The sequence below is a fragment of the Odocoileus virginianus genome, chromosome 3 (assembly GCF_023699985.2).
Source record: "Odocoileus virginianus isolate 20LAN1187 ecotype Illinois chromosome 3, Ovbor_1.2, whole genome shotgun sequence".
NCBI classification, from domain to species: Eukaryota; Metazoa; Chordata; class Mammalia; order Artiodactyla; family Cervidae; genus Odocoileus; species Odocoileus virginianus.
The window spans coordinates 70,361,974-70,386,046 of record NC_069676.1 but is presented as its reverse complement, the minus strand read 5'-3'; the positions used below and the strand labels follow the sequence as shown (position 1 = coordinate 70,386,046).

The 24,073-nt window shown below is 40.7% G+C and overlaps 1 long non-coding RNA gene across 1 annotated transcript in view; it reads left to right on the top strand.

Moving 5' to 3' along the window:
* The window catches only part of LOC139032456 (uncharacterized), an 86,707-nt gene that overhangs the window by 50,863 nt on the left and 11,771 nt on the right, over window positions 1-24,073 (top strand). The window contains exons 2-3 of the long non-coding RNA XR_011485007.1: window positions 5,868-6,092; window positions 7,114-7,254. This is a non-coding gene — a long non-coding RNA (uncharacterized lncRNA). The remainder of the gene's footprint in view (window positions 1-5,867; window positions 6,093-7,113; window positions 7,255-24,073) is intronic.

Sequence of the window (24,073 nt, the reverse complement as noted above, 5' to 3'; positions counted from 1 at the left end):
ACTGCTACTATGACTGATGACATTGTCATTGTTTTTGCTGGTATATTTCAGTCTTTAAAGAAAATCCCAACTATCATGTCATCTAACTACAGTTACTAGTTTATTATGTACATTATATGCATAATATATGTCTGACATATAATGGCATATTTTTAACACAAATACAATGCCATTTAGTTCAGTTCAGTTGCTCAGTCATGTCTGACTCTTTGCGACCCCATGAACCACAGCACACCAGGCCTCCCTGTCCATCACCAACACCCAGAGTCCACCCAAACCCATGTCCATTGAGTTAGAGATGCCATTCAACTATCTCCTCTTCTGTTGTCCCCTTCTCTTCCTGTCGTCAATCTTTCCCAGCATCAGGGTCTTTTCAAATGAGTCAGCTCTTTGCATCAGGTGGCCAAAATATTGGAGTTTAAGCTTCAACATCAGTCCTTCCAATAACATCCATGAGTGATTTCCTTCCGGATGGACGGGTTGGATCTCCTTGCAGTCCAAGGGACTCTCAAGAGTCTTCTCCAACACCACAGTTCAAAAGCATCAATTCTTCTGCGCTCAGCTTTCTTTATAGTCCAACTCTCACATTTATACTTGACCACTAGAAAAACCATAACCTTGACTAGATGGACCTTTGTTGGCAAAGTAAGGTCTCTGCTTTTTAATTTGCTGTCTAGGTTGGTCATAACTTTCCTTCCAAGGAGTAAGCGTCTTTTAATTTCATGGCTGCAATCACCATCTGCAGTGATTTTGGAGCTGCAGAAGAATAAAGTCTGACACTGTTTCCACTATTTCCCCATCTGTTTGCCATGAAGTGATGGGACTGGATGCCATGATCTTAGTTTTCTAAATGTTGAGTTTTAAGCCAACTATTTCACTCTCCTCTTTCACTTTCATCAAGAGGCTCTTTAGTTCTTCTTCACCTTCTGCCGTAAGGGTGGTGTCATCTGCATATCTGAGGTTATTGACATTTCTCCCGGCAATCTTAATTCCAGCTTGAGCTTCATCCAGCCCAGCATTTCTCATGATGTACTCTGCCTATAAGTTAAATAAACAGGGTGACAATATACAGCCTTGATGTACTCCTTTTCCTATTTGGAACCAGTCTGTTGTTCCATGTCCAATTCTAACTGTTGCTTCCTGACCTGCATACAGGTTTCTCAAGAGGCAGGTCAGGTGGTCTGCTATTCCCATCCCTTTCAGAATTTTCCACAGTTTATTGTGATCCACACAGTCCAAGGCTTTGGCATAGTCAATAAAGCAGAAATAGATGTTTTTCTGGAACTCTCTTGCTTTTTCAATGATCCAGCGGATATTGGCAATTTGATTTCTGGTTCCTCTGCCTTTTCTAAAACTAGCTTGAACATCTGGAAGTTTACGGTTCATGTATTGCTGAAGCTTGGCTTGGATAATTTTAAGCATTGCTTTACTAGCGTGTGAGATGAGTGCAATTGTGTGGTAGTTTGAGCATTCTTTGGCATTGCCTTTCTTTGGGGTTGGAATGAAAACTGACCTTTTCTAGTCCTGTGGCCACTGCCGAGTTTTCCGAATTCGCTGACATATTGAGTGCAGCACTCTCACAGTGTCATCTTTTGTGATTCGAAATAGCTCCACTGGAATTCCATTGCCTCCACTAGCTTTGTTCGTAGTGATGCTTCCTAAGGCCCACTTGACTTCGCGTTCCAGGATGTTTGGCTCTAGGTCAATGATCATACCATCGTGATTATCTGGGTTGTGAAGATCTTTTTTGTACAGTTCTGTGTATTTTTGTCACCTCTTCTTAATATCTTCTGCTTCTGTTAAGTCCCTACCATTTCTGTCCTTTATGGAGCCCATCTTTGCATGAAATGTTCCCTGGTATCTTTAATTTTCTTGAAGAGATCTCTAGTCTTTCCCATTCTGTTGTTTGGTCCCATTCTATTCTATTGTTTTGATCTTAATTATAGTTAAATTCATTTAAGCATTTCCAGCTGGGGAATGAGATGGCCAGATTTAAACCTTTCACTCCATTCTCTGCATTCCTTCACTTTAAAAAATAATAATGTTCTATTTTGATTAGTCAGGATCTTTGGTATTTGCAGTCAATGAAGCTTAACTGAATCCAGAGTGCTCTTGATTTGCATTCCGCTGTCAACACTCAGGTGGACTGGATTTCATTATACTGGGTCCTGTTTTATCCTGTTGTCTTAATATTGCCTAAAGCTAGAAATACACTGTTGAAAAGCTTCTTTTGTATTTTTAACATCTAGTTGTTTTTGGTTCCCTTTAATAGCTGTTGTTACACTCAAATCCATTCACAGCTGTCATTTTTCAGGTACAATTCTCAAGTTAAATCTCTTTTCAAGCAAGTCTTTCACTATGTCAAAAAGAACTTTAATTTGTTTCTGGCATGTTATCTCTTTTAAGTCCTAAGAACTTCAGGCATGACAATTGTCACTGCATGATTCAGTTGCAATTCTTTTGTCGTCTTGTTTCTGTTTTTAAAAATTTTATTTGTAAAAGGGCACAGATTCATGATGGGGGAGGATCACGTTCCCCTTCTCCTTACCTGAACCTGAACATTTGTGCCTGTCTACACTTCTTTCACCTGTGGTGCTGATCAGACTAATCAGTGAACCAAGGAGAGGGAGGGGATTGTTCAAAAGGAGGTAAATGGCATTGCAGAAGCAAAAATGCAGGCCCCCCCCCCCCCCCAATCCTCAAATGCTATTACCAAAGAGAGTTCAGAAGAGGAACAAGAAAACAGAACTGTCTGTGAGGATAGAACTGTTGGGTAATTAAATTTTTTTTTTCTTCCAGAAAATGAAGAGTGAAGAATGGGGTGAACAATTTGGGGCAGTTAACATGAAAGATGGGGGTGAAGAGAAATGTGAAAAGAATTTTAAGATGTGATGCAGTCGGTTTATTTTAAAAAATAATTTGAAGAATAATAATAATTATTTTTTTCTTTGAATGTTGTGAGACTGGGTCATATAGAACCTTGAGTAGTAATAGATTTGTAATTTGTACTAAGATTGGGAAACAACAGATGGAGCTCCAAGTTATTATTATTTGGTAAAGCATGCTAGTGTCAGAGTTCTTTGCTAGTTTAAAGAAATAGGCTCTGGGCATGGTCTGGAAGGAGAGGGAAGGAAACAACCGCTTTTTCTGCATGAAAGCATCATGAGCATATACTTTTTAAAAAAAATAATTTTATTTATTTATCTTTAGCTGTGCTGGGTCTTTGTTGCTGCATGAGCTTTTCTCTAGTTGCACCAAGTGGGGGCTACTCTCTAGTTGTGGTGTGCTGGCTTCTCATTGCGGTGTCTTGTTGTGGGGTACAGGTTCTAGGATCCATGGGCTTCAGTAGTTGCGGCTCCCCAACTCTAGAGCATAGGCTCAGTATTTGTGGCGTTCCGTGGCGTGTGGAATCTTCCTGGATCAGGGATTGAACCCGTGTCTCCTGAATTGGCAGGTGGATTCTTTACCACTGAACCACCAGGGGAGCCTGGCATATGATTTTTGAGAGGGTATCTTAAGGTTAAAGAACCAGAAAGATAGAGAGAGGGTCCTGCAGCATGACAAAAGGGCGAGGGCCAGGGCTTAAATGCAAAATATGACCACTGCAACATTCCCAGTAATGAAGATGGTTCAGAGAAATTTAAGGACAGGGATAGGGCATCCCTCATAGCTTAGTCAGTAAAGAATCTGCCTGCAATGCAGGAGACCCAGGTTCGATCCCTGGGTCAGGAAGATCTCCTGGAGAAGGGAATGGCAACTCAGTCCAGTATTCTTGCCTGGGGAATCCCATGGACAGAAGAGCCAGGCAGGCTACAGTCCATGGAAATACAAGAGTTGGATACGACTTAGCGACGAAATTACCACCACCAATGTTAGATTTAGAACTGTTTGCTCTGCTGTGTATGCTGTGAGGGAACCCTCCTTTATGTCCAACACCACCCTGGGGGAGATACACTTAGGGAGATACAGAGTTCATCCTGGACGGAGAAAATGATAGCTGTTGGAAGCTAACGTGGGAATAAGAACTTCTGTAGGATCCTGAAATAAAAATAAGTAGTAATAATGATATTATAAATTCCTAAAAATTTGTGGAAGCCTTGGGAAGAGCATTATGGACTGGGGACGTGAACACCGGATAATTGACTCTGTAAAGTGGAAACAGACACGTGGATTATGAGAATATCACAGGTTTTTTCCCATCATCAACAGAGGTGGTTTCTTTAGATGGTTTTCATTTTTTTTGACTGATGTGAAAATCTTTCAGTCAGTTACTCAAGAAAGATAGAAAGGCATCCTTTCTATCCAGAATGAAGGGATAATGGAGTTCAAGCCACAACAAGCAAAACTTTGTTATGCTTCTAACAGCAAAGTTGGAAAATCACAAAATATTTAATTTAATGTGGCTAGATGAGCTCCCGGGAAACCCAAGACTAAATACCTTGAACAGTGTGTTAAGGGTTCTGTTCTCCAAATGGCCTCTAGATCCGCGCAGCTGCAGGCAATTTGCAGGAGACTGGCAATGTGGTGTGTGGACCCCGTGGCATGGAATGCTAATCTGAGACTATCCCCTCCAAGAGCTTTTGCCATTCATCCTTTTCACATCCAGATGGCTCCCATTGTTTTTCTAGTCCTCTTTTTGTGCAAAGTGTCTGCTCTCAAATCATTGTATATTAGTCTTGGAAGCAATTTTATTATTCATCTAGTAGTTCAATTACCACGTTTTGTAGAAGAGGAATTGGAAACCCAGAGAGGGGAAATATCATGGTCAGAACTACCCACTTACTTCGTATCACAGCTGAGACAAGAACATTTACCTCTTGGATCTCAGCTCTGTGCTCATTCCAGGATATCATAGCTTTGGGGAAAATCTGTAGCACAGAGTTTGGAGTCAGATGATCTCAAGTCTAAATCTCATCTCAGTTATTTAATAGCTATGTGATCTGGGACAGTTAACCTGTTTTCTCTTCTGTAAAATTAGTATGATAATGGAAACTCCATCACAGGCTGTCTTGACAACAAATGGATATTGGTATTTGTTTGAAGTGCTTAATATGGTGTCTGGTCCATAGTAAACATTCAGTTAGTTAGCTTTTATCATTGTGGCTCCAAGTCTTTCCCCATTAAAACAGGAAGAATTGGTTCTTTTTTTTTAGGAGGGGTCAGAAGAGTCAGTATTTTGTTCATGAGCATCTGGACAGGCATACATGCTAATAGTGTAGCCCGGGTGTAGTGGTGTAGTGATCAGTGCTTGCCAGTGTGATGGCTGATAATGCCTTTCAATAGGGAACATTTTGCTGGACAGTAGGGAGAATGGAAACTTTAAGTTCTTAAAATACTGTGCGCTCCACCCCCCATCCCACTGCTGTTGGTCTGGCGTATGTTTATTGATAATGATCATTAGTGGGCCTTGTCAGCAATTTGGGCTACCAAATATGAAGAGATTCTCTGAATTCTTGATACTCTTCATATTTAAGAAACTGATTTTTTTCAAGATTATAAAAATGGCTTCAAAATAAAACAATATTCAATCTTTCTCTAACTTAAAAACTTGAACTCTGGTAAGGGGAACAGCATCTGGAAGATACAGGAAAAAAAATATACACTTGAAAAAAATTAGCAAGAAAACGATAGTGTTTGACATACTGACATTTATTTACTCTCTACAGAGCAATCTTTCCCATGAAATCATAACATCTTTACCATTAATTATAGAAGTTCAATTTCCATGACAACAAAAGCCTCCGCAGACTATTTGCAGGGGAATTTATATGAGGGAGAAAGTTTTTCTGTTGTTTGAGTTTTTATTATTTGTTTATTTCATTTCTGGCTGTGCTGGGTCGTCGTTGCTGCGTGCGGGCTCTCTCCAGCTGCGGACCGCTCTTCGGTGTGGTGCTGTGGCTCCCCTTGTTGTGAGCACGGACCTCAGGTGCGAGGGCTCGGTAGCTGTGAGCACGGGCTCAGTCGCCCTTGGTGTGTGGGCTCTTCCTGGACCACAGACCGAACCCATGTCCCTGGCACCGGCAGGCGGATTCTTAACCACTGGACTCCTCAGGAGGTAGTATTGAATCTGAGACCTGCAGTATATGTAAGAGGTAAGGCAGACCAAGAGTAGGGGAAGGGCATTCTAAGCAAAATTTCTGAGTTCTTTGAGATTTTATTTTCCCCCAAAATGTGGCAACCCAATAGAAAGGGAAAATAAAAGTATGTAGACTCCCAGTATTTATTATTATTATATACTAAATATAATACAATGATTTATGCTCTGAATCAGTGGTTTTATGATTTTTTTGTGGCTAATTAGGCATATGTAAGTAGATGCCATTTAACCTTTTAGAGCAGGGATCAGCACACTTTTGTCTTAATGGGAAAGTGGTAAATATTTTAAGCTTTGCCAGCCATACAGTCTTGCCACAACTACCCATTTCTGTTGTTGTAGTGTGCAAACAGCTATAAGCAATATGTCAATGAATGAGCATTGGCTATGTTTCAATAAAACTTTATGAACAGTGAAATTTGAACTTCATATTATTTTCATGTGTCATGAAGTATTATTCTTGTCTGATTTTTTCAATGAATTAAAAATGTAAAGCCATTTTTACCTTATGGGTCATCCCGAAACAGTTGGTGGGATGAATTTACCTGGTAGGTCATAATTTGCAGACCCCTCTTTTTGGTCTCACAAAGAGAAAGAGATTATTCTTTGCTGGTAAAATGAGAGGATATTTTCTCTACCAACCACCTAGGGTGGTGATGAGTGAAAGACATTTGTCATTGGAGTTTTTTGCACAGGACATGTTCAGATGTGATATACTGTCATTTGACATTCAGAAAAATTATTAAATTATCCATAGTAGCAGGATGCACACTTTTACTGGGAGCTGATGAGAAATTTATCTTTTCAAGGAATAATTTTTGCTGAAGGAAGAAAAATATATGAATATACTTTGCATAAATAATAGTACAAATATGATTCTATTATTCCTAATGTTTCTAGGACACTGGTTGGTAGGTTAAGTAATTTCTTAAGCAGAGAAGGGATTGAGCGGATTACATCCACTGTTGTACTTTATTTTTACTTCTCTCCTTGAACTTATCATTTTCTGTTTTATGTAGGTGGTTTATTGGTTAGACTGGACTGAGATGGTACAGTGAGGAATCATCTTCATTATTTTCCAAACACTGCCTTCAACAAGACTCTTTGGATCACCTTCCCCAATTCAGAGGATTTCTTTGGTGAATCTTGGACACTTTCAGGTATTTGAGCAGTCTCATTATTAAGTATTATCAATTTGTGTACAAACCAAATCAAAACTTTAATTTCTCATCTAAGTCAGGGTTTCTGTCTATCCAACCTCTTCCCCCTAGGCCTGACCACTGAATCCTAGTCGCCCAGTGGGAGAGAGCAACACGGTTCATTCTTTGATTGTGCTTGTTCCACCGGGTCCTTGCATTCACTCTGCTGCGTATGGCTCTTCTAGCGTTGAGCAGAGAGCATGTGTAAGTGTACTTGTGTGCATGTGTGCTGAATTTAAAGAGAAAGGCTGCACTTTCTTTGGTGTTACTTCTCTGACGCTGGGTCAGTTTGATTGCTGGTGCTTTCTTTCATGACAGGGATAGCCTGCTGGCCCTTCCCTACCAAGGAGCACTTTAATGACTCTTCGGATCTCGCATGAGGAGCAGTGCTGCGCTCTCAATACTGACACCCCCTAGTGCCTGCCTCCCGGCAGGGCCCTCCTGGTGTCCCTTTGTCCTGAGGCAGGAGTCCTTTCGAGACCGCTCTGACTCAGCTACCGCGGTGCTCACCTGCCCACCCTCCCTGCAACGCTCTGGCTTTGTTTTCCCCAGTCTCCCTGCAGGATTCTCTTGCGGACACTTCATGGGATGTGAGGAGAGTGAGCGGATATATGTCAGAGACGACTCTGTTTCCACAAATACCCTTCAAAGTATACTCCCTCTTCCTTATTTTATCTCTGGGCTTCCTTTATCCTGGGTGGAGGTATGTGGTGACCCAAGAGCTACTACTGGACAGGATAACAACTTCTTCAGAGGTGTGTCTAGTACAACTCTGTTCCATGTATGGACCTTAATTGCCCATGATCATCAGGTTTCCATGAGACAAGAAACACTGCATATAAATTGCTGTTTCACTTATATATGGTTGTTTGTTTTCCCTGTTGTATTTCCCCGTACTGCATTCATAAGCTACTTGAGGGTAAGACTTCCTTGAATTTTTGTCAGTTTTAATACTTGTTCAATGGATCATTGAGTAAGCAGACATTCAGTTCCTCCTTATTACTAACTAAATGGGGATTAAAATCAGCGGGCTGATTGATTCATTTAGTATTGAATGCCTATTATGTGCCAAGTTTTATATTATAGTAAGTGCTGGGGATATAGCAGACCAAAAAGGCATAACTCAGGACTTGAAGGATTTATTTTGGTGGAGGAGATATATATATTAAACAGTCACAGGAATATACAGTTCATTTCAAATTTTTGTGTGTGCTGTGAAATGACAGTGTAGAGTCTTGTCAGAGTGTATAAATGGGAAGTGAATTGAAACTGGGGTTATGAGTATCTTAGGATGTGGTATTAGAGAACTGGAGGATTTGTAAGAATTAAGGCAGGCCAGATATGGGGAGAAGCATTTTAAGCAAAAGAAAGAGCATAGACCTTACTGCAGGGAAAAAGTTGATGTTTTAGAGGATGCGTTCGAGGAAGTAAAAAAAGGTGAATGTAGCAGATTCTGAATTGGGAGAAAGAGTGGGGTGAGCTGAGGGTAGAGAAGTAGTTTGGATTTTGACCTTATAAGGAACACAGGCCATGAGAAAGGATTTGGATTTTATCTTCAGAGCAATGGGAAGCTTTTGGAGGGTTTAAAGCACCCTATTTGCATGCTCAGGTGGTTCAGAGTCAATAACTTTTTTGGCATAAGGGTCATAGTTAATAAATACAGGAAGGGTGCCTTATCAACAGAGGTCAGTGCCTGTTTTAGTCTCATAAATGTCCTGCAGATCCCACTGCATTCGGTGAAGACAATCTTCAAAAACACACCTCGTTCTCTGCTAGTCGGAGACTGCATTTGATCATACAGATGGAGTTGTGTTCAAAGGACAGTCTATTGCTCTGCGGAAATAGTGCGGAGCAATCCTGCAGATTTCAGATAACCTAATGGTGAGAATTCTCTTCTTTCAGTGGGAAACCATAGCAACATGCCACTTAGGAGGCACACTATATAATCTATCTGTTCTTCAGTTAGTATTTTGCAGTCCAGAAATAGTCATCACTGCCTCATGTGAGTATGCAAAAGGTCAAGGCAAATATAAGCCCCAGTGACAGTGCACTTCTCCCTCTAACCACGGGGTGGGGGTGGGGAAGCGCACCTTCTCTGGAGCTAGGAAGGAGGAAGAAATTTGGGTTAGTAGCTCCGCGGTTCAGCACAACTTGTAAGCTAATCCTCAGTCTCAAAGAACGGGGCTGTGGTCAATAGAACTGGATCTGTTTTTCCAAAACCTCATATACAGTCAGACTCAGTACCCCTGGGTACAGTTCTGATTAAACTGCAAGATTTATGGTTCAGAGAGTTTATGTCCCAGCACCTTTTGTGATTTCAAAAACACTCCCTATCTTGCTTTAGGTGCCAAATAATAATCTATTAATTCTCCAATAAATACATAAGGGATTGAGGAATTTAGAAAGCCAAAGCTTCCAGCTTGGTATCCATCAGTGTGTACTGGTTAGAAGGGACTTTGCTAAAAAACAGGCAGAGATGGTAGATCTTTAGGGATGGGGATTCAAGAGAGTTGTCACAGTATTACTTCAGTTAGTATTTGATCAGTGAAAATGGTAAAACTCTAGAGAAAGGAAAGTGAAGTCACTCAGTCATGTCTGACTCTTTGTGACCCCATGGGGTGTAACCTACCAGGTTCCTCCATCCATGGGATTTTCCAGGCAAGAATACTGGAGTAGGTTGCCATTTCCTGCTCCAGGAGATCTTCCCAACCCAGGGATTGAACCCAGGTCTCCCACATTGTAGGCAGACACTTTACCATCTGAGCCACCAGGGAAGTCCTGGTGAAAGGAAAGAGAAAAGCAAAAGGAAGAAAAATCTCCTGGGGTTTTCTGCACGGCTGGTAAGACATATGGATATGTTTCGTTTTGATGAGAATCACATCTTAAAGTGCAATTTTCTTCTCCTTTCTTTCTTTTAACTAGGATCTTCCCGCCCTGCCCCTTGTCTCTCTAGTTGTGATCTCAGAGGTTCTTGCATTTCCTTTAAAATTTTTTTTTTTTACTTTCAGCTGTTCTGGGTCTTCATTGCTGCCCAGGCTTTCCTCTAGCTGCAGAGAGCAGGGGCCACTCTGCAGTTTTGGTGCTCAGGCTCCTCACTGCAGTGGTTTCTCTGTGCAGAGCATGGGCTCCACGGCCTGCAGGCCTCAGCGGTTGTGGTCCGGGCTTTAGAGCACAGGCGCAACAGCTGTGGCACGCGAACTTAGCTGTTCCGCAGCATGTGGGATCTTCCCTGATCAGGAACTGAACCCATGTCTTCTGCACTGGGAGGCAGATTCTTCAGCACTGAACCACCAGGGAAGACCTTGCCTTTTTAATTTTTAGTGCTTTGTGCTGGCTTCATTTTGTGAAGTGTCTCCCCAAGAAACCCATCTGTAAGGGTCTTCATGTGTCCTCTATCCATCAGCTTCTCCCTAAGGCAAGCATTACAAAGCTTAGTTGCTAAGAGTATTTACTTCCCCACCTTGTTGACTCACATCCCCAGTGTGTCAAGGGCTCACCAAGAAGACCTTTTTAAAAGAGATCGCGCAGTTGCATGGGCATGATACCATGACGGAGCCCTAGGGGAACAGGGTAACTCTCCTGCAGTATAGAATGGCATTTGCTTTAGGTCTGTACCTAAGATATGCAGAGGCAGAAAGAGAAGTCAGAGCTCCTGGAAATGATGCCCAGAGGTGTTTAACTTGATTCATTCATTCATTTGTCCCTTCCTTCTTTCACCATTCAGTAAACATTCCTTGAGTACCTATGAGTACCTTGAGGTGGTGTGCTAAGTACTGCGGATATAGCATAGACCTGAATAGACACAGTTTCTATCAGAAGGTAATTCATTGTCTTGTTGAGCTGGTTCCTGCAGGCATGCATGCCTTGTAATTGTTTAGCTGAGAGTCTGGAGAAAGAACACAGGACAGTGACAGAGACATCAATGGGTTATTGGATAGAGACTCTTAGAAGTCGGAAGCAGAGTCCTGGAATGACAGCCCACTGTGCACAGCAGCTGGCAGACAGGACACAGCAACAGCGTTTGCTACTGGGAGAAAGGGGGTGTAAGAAGGAGGCTACCAGTTACAGGGGGAACGGACATCAGTTTGGCTTATCAGTTATCAGGGAGACCAGAAGCTGGGGCAGGGGGCATGCACATAGGCAGTTACTGATTAAGCCCTATAATAAAGAGGATTGGATAGTCATGTTAGTAAGTGTATGCTGAGCAGGGAATGTACAGAGAGCAAGACAACAGCCATCTTGAGTGACCGGACCATACAGTTTGCTATGAAAGACAAATAGACAAATACTACACAGTATGATATGGACAGTGAGCCTTGGCCATGTGGATTTTATGTGAGAAATAAACTTCTTTTGGAATTAAGCTACTGAGATTTTCTGGTTGTCACTGTGGCATAGCTTATCTTATCGTAACTAGCAGACTGTATCTGGATAAGAGGAATTATACCTGCCTAAATCCTTTCTCAAGCCTTTTTTCATGTTTCAGGGAGAAAGATATTTTCAGAGGCCAGGATTCTTTCCTCAAATTTGTCTCTATTTATCCACAATATTGTAGAAATCAGCCTTTCCTTGCCTCCATCTCATCAAAAAAGAAAGCTCAGGTGGATATTCCTGCTGCTTACCTTATGTTAATAGAATCCTTCTGCAATTTGGCTAAACTTGGCATCTGAAGAAATTTCACATCATCCATTCTCAGCAACCATGGAGCAAGTTCTGTTTCTTCTCTGCTTCAATGCTTCTGCCTGATGCTTAGACAGCTGAGTAATTTTTTCCCTACCTATTGCCCTTCCAAAGCACAAAAGCTGCTTTCACTTTAACATTAATGAGTTACTCATCCGATGTAACTAGTTCTAGCAAGGAAATTACCTGCAGCTGCATATCAACAGGGCTAGGTGATTATAAAGGAGAGAGATTTTATTTAAAATGAAATCGAGCTAGTTTCTTATACCATACAGGCTGTCTCTTTGCTGCATCAACCAGAAGGGGGCAATATAAGAACATGGTTTGCTTATCCCTAACTGTGTGAACTCTTTGAAGAATCTGCATTTTAGAATTTTTTTTTTTAATTAGAAATCACACCAAGTGCTTTGTGAACTTACTTTTACATATATTTCCAGGGCTGAAAAATTCCAGGGCATTAAAAAAGAACCCTCCAACATATACGAGAGATGTTTAATAGACTTCATTTAAACTCTAGGAGACCAAAGTGGAATTTTTCTAGCAAAAATTGGGTTAAAAGTTGACTGGAGGACCCCAATAGGTGAGGCGTCTATACTAGCTACCTTCTCTGTAACAGAAGGGAAGAAAAAAGTTCCTGTGGCTGGCTGCAGAGTCCAAAAGGGACAGATAGAAAAGCAAAAATAATTTAAGTTAATCTGCAATGGACATGTTATTTGGAAGGGCTTGTTAATCTCACTGAAACACCATAAATATGATACTTCAGTTGTCAAAACTGGAATGAACTGTGGTCTTAGTTTGGATGAAGAAGAGAGAGAATTTAAAGTGGGAGATGCTATTGTTTGTTATGAAGAAAAAAGAAGTTCCAGCCAAGACTTCTTGGGATCCAGGATTTTAAAATTACTTTAAAAAATATAAATGATTAAATGTTTTTGTCTTAGTATAAAAAAAAAAGTTGACTGGAGGAAGACCAGGCACACGAGTTTAAGTCCAAAGTGTCCTTGCTCGGCTTCTACTTTTGGTGGAGTAGTTATTGGAGGGCTGAAAACTTCTATTTGTAGAGTTTGGCTTTCTCATATTCTCCCTCTGACTGGAGGCAGCTAACACTCAGCAGTCCTTTAAAAAGGAATCCTAAATCAGCACTAATTTAGCATATTCAAGAGCACCAACCACGAGTTATTTTGGAATAGGAATGCTGAATCTGACAGGTGTGGAGGGACGAATAGTGATTCTTAGTTTGCCAATGAGAAGCTGAGTGTCATCTCATCTCTCCACACTTCAGTTATCTTCCCTCTTAAGTGAGAGGCTCAGATAAACTCATCCCTGGGGTCTGTTCTGTGTTTGAATATCTATGATTCTAGAGAAAAGTGTGATTATTCTACTACTATTATTACAACTATTACTGGAAATGTCATTTACTGAATTATTCATGTGTACCAGCCATTGTGTTAAGCATTTCACATTCATGTTCTTTAATCTTGAAGCAATGCTATGAGGTAGATACTATCATTTATTCTGTAGGCGTGAAAGCTGAGCATCAGAGAAGTTAAAGGAATTGTAGAAGGTCACAAAGCTAGCAAGTGGGGAAGATATGATCCAAACACAAATATTCTGACTCCTGAGTCCCTACTCTTAACCATTATCCCATGATTTTTTTCTTTTTCACTGCTCTTGCCTCTTTAACATTCATAGGCTTGGCACCAGGCTACAGCAATCGCTCTCTCTTTGGCCTCTAGCCTTTGCTTCTCTGTTCTTTCCATTTCTCATGCCTCACAATGCCCTCTTCCTGGCTCTCCAAATATTACTCACCCTTCAAGTTCTAGTTTATGCCATCTCTCTTGTCTGGCCACTCTATCCCATACTAATCTGTCTTTCTTCTGGGGTTTTATAGCATTTATAACCCATTCCATGAAATTTGGACTTGATAACATCTCTTATTTTGCCCTGTGTTTTAAATAAGTTAGTCTTGTCAACATTAACTACAGTGCAAAGCTCCTGAGGACAAAGAATACATCTTAGTCTTTTTAATCTCCTGCTATGAAGAGCGTGGGCAGGGTTGCATAACAAGTTGTGGATCAATAACTTCTTCTTATTTGTTAGAAACAGACCTCAGGCAAAAATGATCCCCTTTGCTCCTGAAAATTACGGCACTCTCTGAGAAAAATTGCTTTTTAGTCTTGCTTTTAAAAAAACCCTATGAAATTGCAAACCTTTCTGGGAAATTTAGTCAACTATCACAAGTTTAACAATCAGAAATAATTATTAATGTTATACAAATAGTTAATGTGTAGGTTACCAGCTGCATTCTATGCACTGAGCTGTTGTTTTATGTCATTATTTTATACTCACAATAGCACTAGGAGATAGGTAAGTATTCTCCACTTCAGAGAGTATAACAGGTTTAGAAGATTGTTGTTCAGTCTCTAAGTCATGTCCAACTCTTTGCAACCCCATGGATTGCTGCATGCCAGGCTTCCCTGTCCTTCACTATCTCCTGGAGCTTGCTCAAACTCATGTCCATCGAGTCAGTGATGCCATCCAGTGATCTCATGCTCTGTCGTCCCCTTCTCCTCCTGCCTTCAATCTTTCCCAGCATCAGGGTCTTTTCCAGTGAGTCAGTTCTTTGCATCAGGTGGCCAAAGTATTGGAGTTTCAGCTTCAGCATCAGTCTTTCCAATGAATATTCAGAACAACTGATTTCCTTTAGGATGGACTGGTTGGATCTCCCTGCAGTCCAAAGGACTTTCGAGAGTCTTCTCCAACACCACAGTTCAAAAGCATCAATTCTTCGGCACTCAACTTTCTTTACAGTCCAACTCTCACATCCATACATGACTACTGGAAAAACCATAGCTTTGACTAGATTTACCTTTGTTGGCAAAGTAATGTCTCTGCTTTTTAATATGTTGTCTAGGTTGGTTATAGCTTTTCTTCTAAGGAGCAAGGCCTTAGAAATAGCTGAGACAAGAAGAGAAGAAAAAGGCAAAGAAGAAAAGAGAGACTGATTAATTCATATAATATATAAGGCCTCAGAGCTGGTGAGAAGTGGAATAGCTACAGCCTTTTTTTTGAAAAAAAAAAATAAAATAAAATAAAAAAAAAAATTCTGGGTCTGCCTTTTCTAGGTCAGGCCTACTTATACCATGTTGTAAACTAAACTGTTTCTACAATGGATGATGTGGGGCTGTTTTTCATCCATACCCACTCTACTCTGTCTGGAAAGTGACCTAGGGTTTCATTCATTGGACTGTTTAAGAATTCCTGTATTAGATTTTTCCTCTATATCCAAATGTCCAGTGGGGTATTGTGGTGGTCTGAATTATGGTTCCCCAGAGATGCCTACCTCCTAGTTCCCAGAACCCATGAAGACTGCCAGTGTTGCAAAGACATTTTGGATGTGTGATTAAGTTAAGGGCCTTGAGATGGGAAGATTGTCTTGTATTATCCTGTGGATCCTAAAGACAATCACCATGGTCTTTATAAGTGGGAGGCAAGAAGAACTGAGGTGGAGAAGGCTGTGCAATAATGGAGCAGGTATTGGAGTGATGCCACAGGACTCAAGGAATTTGCAGCCTTATATCCTGGAAGAGGCAAGGAATAGATTCTCCCTGGAGCCTCTAGAAGGAAAAAGCTTTCCCAAGACCTTTATATTAGTCCCTTAAAACTCGTTTTGACTTCTGACCTCCAAACTGTAGTAAGAGAATACATTTTTGTTGTTTTAAGCGTGTGCTAATTTGTTATGGCAGCCACAAGGAACTAATGCACTAAGACAGAGTTCTGTGGATTTACCCATGTCCAGAGGCTGAGGGTCAAGACTGAGACCAACTGCTCCTACTACACCCTTACTCTCCCCAATCCAGAAGAGATGAATCCATCTGAGTGTTTTGAATAAATAAGAGTCCCAGCCCTAAAGGTCCTCCAGTGTCTGAGCAGTAGTAATTGGGCAGTACAAGAAAAATGTACAACCTAAGTCACACTCCACTTGGAATTTTCTTTATGCTGGAAAGGAGGGAAAAACTGGTGGAACATGGCATCATAATGTACCATGTGATGGGACGGACTTAATATTTAGGTGGTTTTATAGAAGCTGGCTTTTGTTGTGTTTGTTTTCTTAGTAGAATTTTTCCTGCTTGGATTTAAATGTATGTTTTCAAGATAATAGTACTACTGCACCAATAGCCTCAGCACCACCACCAACAATTAAAAACGAACACCAGAAGATGCTGCTGTTTAACATCCTTAAGCTGCCTGGTTTTTGTCTGTAAGCAGTGGAATGTAAATGTTGCTGACTCTGATTTTAGGTACCAATATCATGCATTCCTTTAAACCAGGTGGTAAATATCCACCTGCAAGGCACCTTTGGTTTTATAGGGAAATGAATCATGCTGAACTACTTGAATTTGACCGTGAGAATCAGTATCCATAGTTTTTAAGAATTTTTTTAAGGAATTAGTAGAGTAAACCTTTGATGAAATCTTTTATGGGGACATGCCAGTGAGGTCATCCATCAAGACTACCCCATTCCTTTTGTTCCACAGAGCTTAGCTGCTAAATCAGAGTCTGAGAATTGTGACCAGCATTATGAAAGCATCTGCAAACCATTTAACACAATTACTAACAGCAAATTTCAACTTGATGAGCTCTCAAGTTCCTGGTCTATAACCCTGAACAACTCACTTAGCTTCTCTGAGCCACACTTTCTTCATCTATGAAATGAGGTTGATTATGATTTCTCACATACATAAAAGTGTTACCAAAGAATCTAGTATAAAGGGGCTAGTCAAGACCTTTTTGGTTATAAATAGCAGAAATACAATTCAGACTTATTAAGCAAAAGGAATATGTTTTACATAACTAAAAATCAAGTCTAGCCCTGGATTTTGGTACTGCTTGATTCTGCAATTCAAAGAATGTGATTATAAAGAGGGACCCATTTGTAAGGTAGATTCTTTCCTTGCAGAGGGCAAGGATTGCTTAGCAACCCCCAGGAAGGAAAGAAGCATCTTTCTCTAAGAGCGCTGGCTGAATGGGCCCAGGGAGCTCCTGCCTTGACTTCTCTGTGCCCACTTGAACCCTAATATCTGTAAACTGAGCGGTGGAGGTGCTCCGATTGGCCAGGTGTGGGTCTCATGATTGTTCAAATGTCTTTTGTTTGCAGGAGACAGAAAATTCAATTTAAACTACTGCAAACAATAAAGGGAATCAAATGGCTCACACAGATTTGATTTCAGGTGGGGTTCAGCCTGCAAACAATGTCATCAGGGTGATCCCTGATTTCTCCCTAGCTTTCCATGCTGTGTCCTATATTGTTACTTTCATTCTCAGGCTCCATTCATGACCCTGGCAACTAGAGTTTCTCTCTTTACTGGATCAAAATGATTTTATTTCTCACACTGCGCTTCAGGTTGAGAGCACTCTTTCAGTGCTCCCACACAATTTCTGACATTCGTCCATTCTCTTACTGGCTGGCATTGGGTCACATGCCTCCTCCTATGGTCTGGAGGATGGAGTATATCAATTGCATTAAGCCAAGTGTAGCTTGCTTATTCAGCTAGGATATGACTAAGAATGGGGAGATGCATGTTCCATAAAGAATTTCAGGGTAATATTGGTGAGGAAAGGGAATTAAATGATGGATAGAAGTGTATTATGGTGACACAAACTTGGTGCAGACTACTTGTAATGACTTTCTCACTCATAAGCCAGATCTCGCTACTAGACAGAAGGTAAAGGGTGTATATAAGGTAGACAAAACAGCAGGTATCCATGTCAGGTATCCTAATATCTGTTAGTTTGTTAGGATATTATCATCCCATTTATGTTGTATAAACTGGGGTCCTGAAAGATGAAGTGATGCCTTTAAGGAAGCAGAGATAATACATGGCTGAGCTGATACCAATATATTCATATATATATTCTTTGTGAAAAGCAGTTATGGAAAGTAGCTATAAGGGCTAACTGTTCAGTTCAAGAAGTTGAGGGGTAAAAATGAACATAGAACTAAGGAGGCAGAGAAATCAAAGTACTGAGGATGAGAAAACAGTATTTCCATATTTCCCAATTATATTTGAAAATGGAGGTCTTCTGATAACCTTTTTTTCTGGTGTTTTGCTTGAGGATCTATGATCCAGAACTTGAAAAAACACTTAAGCTCTCCTGTGGCATGAGGTTTTTAGCCACTTCTAGCTTCCCTCTTAGCTAGGTAGGCCAGTTAGACAAGTGGCTTCTTTTTAGAATCCAATTCTCTTTGTTTTCTCTTTTCGATCATTCCTACTTTCTTTCATAAGACGTGTTTATATCAATGTGTGGGAAACCACTTAACAATTCAGTTCTTCTCAGAATAATTGAGGGTCAAGGATTATCAACACTCTAAAGAAAATGATTACATTTCCTATGATCTTACAAAACATGGCATTCTCAAAGTGGAAAAGATGGGTATGTCTAGAAAAGAGGTACTGAGGCTTTTGTCAGTGTGGAATTAGGAGTCCAGTCATTGGGTTGAGATCCTCTGGAGTAGGAAATAGGAGCTCGCTTCAGTATTCTTGCCTGAAAAATTCAGGGGCAGGGGAGCCTGGTGGGCTATAGTCCTTGGAGTCACAAAAAGTTGGACATGACTGAGTGACTAGCACACACATAGCATGCTGGGTGAACAGACCAGGCCACATGGGAACAGCAGGTGGATGCAAGATAGCTGCTGGAGTAACTGGGTAGAGCAGGGAGAGCCGGGCAGGCCGGACATGGTGTTCATAGAGTATAATGGTAGATGGTAGGTCTTAGTCCCAGTTGGTGTTTGAAAGGATGGCTATCAGTATGAAAGATAATACAGCAGGCAGATGGTACCTGTTCAGAGATTTGCAAGTTTTTGTCTTGATATCCTTGTATCTGGCATAGTCTTAATGTAGTCAAATCTTGCCACATAGTAAAGTCTTAATGTTTCTTCAAAACGTGAGCATTTAGAGATGTAGAGAGGCAGCTGGCATCAGGGAGATTTGGTAGAGAATGGAGGGGGAACACATCTACAGGTAGGGTTTCCCAGATGCAGGACTTTCAGGGCTAGAACCAGGATGGTCCTGGGTCCACCTGGATAGTTGGTCATCCTTTCCCACAGAGCCAAAAACTAAAGGTCTAATTCTGGGAGTACTAGCAGGAGTGGATGGCGTTCCTTCTCAACTTCCTAGATGTCATATCTGGTTCAATACAAGGTCACCTCTTGAGTCCGAGCACCTTTGGTTTGCGGCTCCTCTAGAATGAGAGATGAGGATTTTCTTAATCCTCAGATTTTTTTTTCCCTCAGAAAACAAGTGATCGGATCTCATAACTAGAATGGCCATCAGGGATCAGCAATACTGGTTGGTTCTCAGTCACACTGGGTAGGACATAACATTTGGTTGTTAATATTTTAGTCTTTGAAATCAGAGGCACCTGGGTTTTCACCCCTGATTTTATATGGTGGCTTAGGTGAGTTACCTAATTTACTTGTTTACCCCATTGGTGAAATGGTATAATAGTTCTTATGCCAAAGGGCTGTTATAAAACCTACATGATATAAAGTATATGAAGCACTTACTACAGCACTAGGCTCATAGCAGTCAATCATTACAGTAGATAGATATTATTCTATGGTGAGGGCTTTCTATCTTCTGCTTATGTAGGTTTAATAATGACAGTATTTTCTTAACACAACTTTGGGTGTACCTCTAAGACAGCAGAAGCTGTACCTGGTCTAGAAGACAAATGAATCTGATTAAGAAATAAGAAAAGCTGACACATGAAATATGAGAAAATAATTCACATTCAGAGTGTTTTAAGCACTCATTAAAACCCAGACTGTACATTGTATGAATTATTAAAAAAGGAGCTAAAATCTAGAATTCTTATGTGATTCTGAGATTTTACTAGGAAAAGATAACAATGAGACACAAATTTTCTATTTAAAATAATTTGTTTAAAAGCTGCACTGATCTATCAGTAGAGTTAGAAACCGAGCATTGGATGTAAGGCTTCTTTAAGACTGGGGAAAACAATTCCAGCCTCAAAGAATTTTTGTCAGTTCAATGTAGCTGTCTTTCCAATGACTTGACATTAATTAATGTTAACTTTGATGGGAATATAATTACTGTTTTCTTTCAAAACAAATATATTCATATTCACCAAAGCAGATCAACCAGGTGTTTATGAACCAGAAGTCTACTTCAGCGTTAATTGGGAGGTTTGTTTGCTGAATTTTGCTCCCCTTTCTACTCTTAATTCTTTGCAGCCTTAAACAGGTCACTTATGCTCTTGGTGCATTAACTTCCTCACTTAATGTTTTTATTTTTATCTTGGTGGGGGATTAAATGACATATTAAGTATTGATGATGCAGGTCAATGGTTTCCAATTAGGTGTAATTTTACTCCCCAGTGGACATGTGGCGATATCTGGAGACACAGTTGGTTGTCATAGGGCCGTGCTATGGGCAAATGATGGATAAAGGCAATAAATAATGTAAAACATCCTACAGTGAACAGGACAGGCCTCATGCTGCCCTCATCCTGCCATATTAAAGAATTACCATGATCATGAAATTAGTTGAAGATTTTTCTCTTTTTACCATTGAAGAATTAGGAAGAATATTATTTATGAGGATGCTCTGCCTTGTATCATCCTAAAATTTGTAAATTCATTTGCAAACGGGATTTTTATGAACAGATTAGAGAAGGGTCCTCCTCCATTCCAGGCTCATTGCTGGGTGCTGGTGTGCAATGAAGAACCAAGTAGTTGTGGTCTGTGTCTTCACACAGTGTGGCCTTGTGGATGAGTCAGACAGTGACAAGTAAACAAAGAAATACTTAGCAAAATAAAACACATTGTCATAAGGGAAAACAACGGGGAAGCCTCTCTGGAGAGATGACAGCTGAGCTGAACCTTGAATGGTAAGATGGTTCTAGTCATTTAAGTAGCGGTCCCCAACTTTTTTAGCACCAGATACAGGTTTCGTGGAAGACAGTTTTTCCATGGACTGGGGGTGGGGATGGTTTCGAGATCATTCAGTCACGCTACATTTATTGTGCACTTGATTTCTGTTATTATTTCATCAGATCATCAGACATTAGGTCCTAGCAGTTGGGGACCCCAGTTTTAAAGTTTTGAGTAGAAGGATGTTCCAGGTAGTGGGATGAGTATGTTTACTGGTATTGAGGTAGGAAAGAAGGTGGCATGTTAGAGGACCTGAAAAAAAGCTGTTATGAGTGAAATGTGTTAGTGAGAGGGAGAGAGGGTGAAATGAGGTCAGAATGAAATGAGACAGGCAGCCACTGGAACATGGGGGCTTTGTAAGGAGCTTGGATCATTTTGTAAATACAAGGGAAAACCACTGAGAGGATTTAAGCAAGGGCCTTAAATGTGGTTATTTATGATTTTAAAAGGGTCCCACTGATGTTGTAGGGAGAAGGAACTGTATTGGGGCAAGGATAAAAGCAGAAAATTGATTAGAAGTTGATGGGATGGGGAGGGAGGCGGGAGGAGGGATCAGGATGGGGAACACATGTAAATCCATGGCTGATTCATGCCAATCTATGGCAAAAACCACTACAATACTGTAAAGTAATTAGCCTCCAACTAATAAAAATAAATGAAAAAAAAATTTAGAAAAAAAAGAAGTTGATTGTAATAGTCCAGAGAAGAGACGGTCATGGCCTAGATGTGGATAGTGGCAGTGGAGCTGAAGAAAAAGCCCATAGAATCCAGACTTGGGTTAAAAGTAGACTAGATATGACTTGATGGGAGAGTTCATAACTTTAGAGGAGTGTGAAGGAAATAGGAGAGTCAAGGATGGGTAGGTGCTGAATGGTGCCATCAGGTTAGGTATCAGTGACAGAGGGGAGAGAGAGGTTATAGAGACCAGAAACCAGGAGTTCTGATTTAGATCTGATAATACTGAGGTGCTTGTAACTCTTCTATTTGGAGATTCCAGTCAGGAGCTTAGAAGAGAAGTTAGGTTAGAGATCTAACCTGGGAGTCACTTGCAAAGAGGTGTTGATTAAGGCCACAAGAAGTAGTAGGGGGTCTGGGACTGAGCACAGAGGGACTTAAATGTTTTGAATCTGGCCCCCCCAATTGCAAAACATTGTGTGTTCACATTTGTTAAAAATCTTGTTTTATCTTCCCTCTGCCCCTCAAGTTCCACATTATCAGTCATGCTTCTTTTGCTAGCTGAACTAGCTAATGGAATTCCACTATTAGCCTTCAAACCCTAGCCTGCTGCAATTGCTGGTACAAGAAATCTTTACGCCACGAGGAGAAAAATTTCCACTTTCTCTTGCCACTGATGACAAGCAGATTGTTTTGCATCATACAATTCTCCTTGCAATAGATATTTTTAACAATAGCATCTTGTAAAACACTGAGACTTCACATATTGATAGGCCCTATGAAAATAACCTCTAACCTCTAAAATATCTATAAATCTCATTAGTTTTTCTTAAGAATGTGTTGCCCCTTCCCCTCTGAATAATATTTCAGTTGACTTTACTTTCAAAGAAGTGTAAATACTCAAGAATTTTCTTTGTTAAACCAGAAGGAGAATGTCCTTCCTTTGCATGTATGAAGGTACACCACCACCACCAAGAGAAACCTCAATCTCTGCTAATTTCTTGTTTAAACAAAATACTTCAGAAATTAAAAAACATTTAATTTAACAGACAGAACTAGCAAAGGAGGTTGAAGAGTCACTAGAAGAGTGGAAGATGAGAGGGTAAATTTAGGAAAGAATGTTTTCAGAAAGTGATCACTTCTGGAGAGGTATCTGGAAAGGTATTGACTGAAAACAGCCAGATCTTTACAGCATGGAAGTGACTGGTGACCTTCATCTAGCCAGTTTCAGTGGAATGGTGGAGATGGAGGCCAGTCTGGGTTAGGCTGTTTGGGAAGTGGGAAAGGCAAAGTCAGACTGTGTGGAGGAAAAGGTACAGAGCTGGTGGAGGCAGGACCCAAAAGAGGCAGCATGTATCTTTTAAGCAGCAGGAAAGCAGCTTGTATCAGCATGTAACACGTGATGATTTTGTAGGACTTTCCAATTTCATTTCCAAGACTTCTATCTAGTCATTTAGATAAGTCTTTTATCTCCATTTATATTGATAAAGAAATAGATAATCAGTTACTTAGAGATATAAAGTCAGTCAGTACTGAGTAACAGAAGCCAGTGCCTGCAACTAGGTCTGCAGAATCAAAGCCAGTGCCCCCTTTTCTTACAACACATATAAAAAGGGAAGCAATGTTTGGGAGAGGAGAAAGGAACCCAGGAACAAAGAATCAATACTCAGTGAACCAAATTCTTCACTCTAAAGGAACCTACCCTTGGTTCCTACTTTTTGTAAGTGAATAAAGTGGTGGGTCTAACATGTCTAATTCTTTGCAGAAGAAAGGAGCCCTTAGGTTCATTGCATATTGAAAATGGTGTATTTCTAAAGGAAAATTTGAAGAATCACCATTTAGACAGCTGTAAGTTCATGGCATCCAGCCCCATCATTTCATGGCAAATAGAAGGGGAAAAGATGGAAGCAGTGGCAGATTACCTCTTCTTAGACTCCAAAATCACTGTGGATGGTGACTGCAGCCATGAAAGCAGAAAAACAATTGCTTCTTGGAAGGAAAACGATGACAAACCTAGACAGTGTGTTGAAAAGCAAAGACATCACTTTGCTGCCAAAAGGTTGATATCGTCAAGGGTTTGGTCTTTCCAGTCGTCACATATTTTTGTGAGAACTGGACTGTAAAGAAGGCAGAGTGCCAAAGAATTGATGCCTTCAAACTGTGGTGCTAGAGAAGTCTCTTGAGAGTCCCTTGGACATCAAGGAGATCAAATCAGTCAATTTTAAAGGAAATCAACCCTGAATTCTCACTGGTAGGACTGATGCTGAAGCTCCGATATTTAGGTCACATGATGTGAACAGCCAACTCACTGGAAAAGATCCTGCTGCTGGGGAGGATTAAGGGTAGAAGGAGAAGAGGGCGTCAGAGAATGAGATGGCTGGATGGTATCACTGATGCAACGGACATGAACTTGGGCAAACTCCAGAAGATGGTGAGGGAGAGGGAGGTCTGGCGTGCTGCAGTCCATGGAGG